This window comes from Psammomys obesus, unplaced genomic scaffold, assembly GCF_907164565.1.
Source record: "Psammomys obesus unplaced genomic scaffold, mPsaObe1.curated_primary_1811, whole genome shotgun sequence".
Lineage (NCBI taxonomy): Eukaryota > Metazoa > Chordata > Mammalia > Rodentia > Muridae > Psammomys > Psammomys obesus.
Window position 1 is genome coordinate 29,127,122 of NW_026585895.1, and position 915 is coordinate 29,128,036.

The window sequence follows — 915 nt, forward strand, 5'->3', positions numbered from 1 at the left end:
TGGACTTGGAAAGGAGCAGGGAGGAGACTAGGGAGGGAGGAAGGGAGGGAGGGAGGGAGGGAAGGAGGGAAGGAGGGAGGGAGGGAAGGAGGGAAGGAGGGAAGGAGGGATTGGGAGGGAATGAAGGAGCCGAATACAGCTGGGATACAGAGTTAATAGAAATGTAACTAATAAAAAAAAACTCAAGTGACAACACATGCTAGAGAAGATGTGGAGAAAGGGGAACCCTTGTCCATTGCTGGTGGGAGTGCAAACTTGTACAACCACTTTGGAAATCAATCTGACGTTTTCTCAGAAAATTAGGAGGAGCCGTACCCCAAGACCCAGCTATACCACTCTTGGACATATACCCAAAAGATGCTACAGCCTACAAGGACATTTGCTCAACTATGTTCATGGCAGCTTTAATAGCCAGAACCTGGACACAAAATAGATATCCCTCAGTTGAGGAATGGATACAGAAATTGTGATACATTTACACAATGGAATACTATTCAGCAATTAAATACAAGGAAATCATGAAATTTGCAGGCAAATGGTGGGATCTAGAAAAGATCATCCTGAGTGAGGTATCCCAAAAGCAGAAAGACACACATGGTATATACTCACTTATAAGTGGATACTAGACCTATAAGAAAGAATAAACATACTAAAATCTGTACCTAAAGAAGCTAAACAACAAGGAGGACCCTAGGGAGAATGCTTAAATTTCATTCAGAAGGGCAAACGGGATGGACAAGAAAACAGGAAAAGAAAGAAAATAAGAAGGGAGCCTACCACAGATGGCCACTGAAAGACCCCACTCAGAAGAGGATGGAAGCCCATGCAGAGACTAACAGCCAAACATTGAGGAGAGTGCAGAGAGTCAGAAGAAGGAGGAGGAGGAGGAGGAGGAGGAGGAGGAGGAGGAGGAGG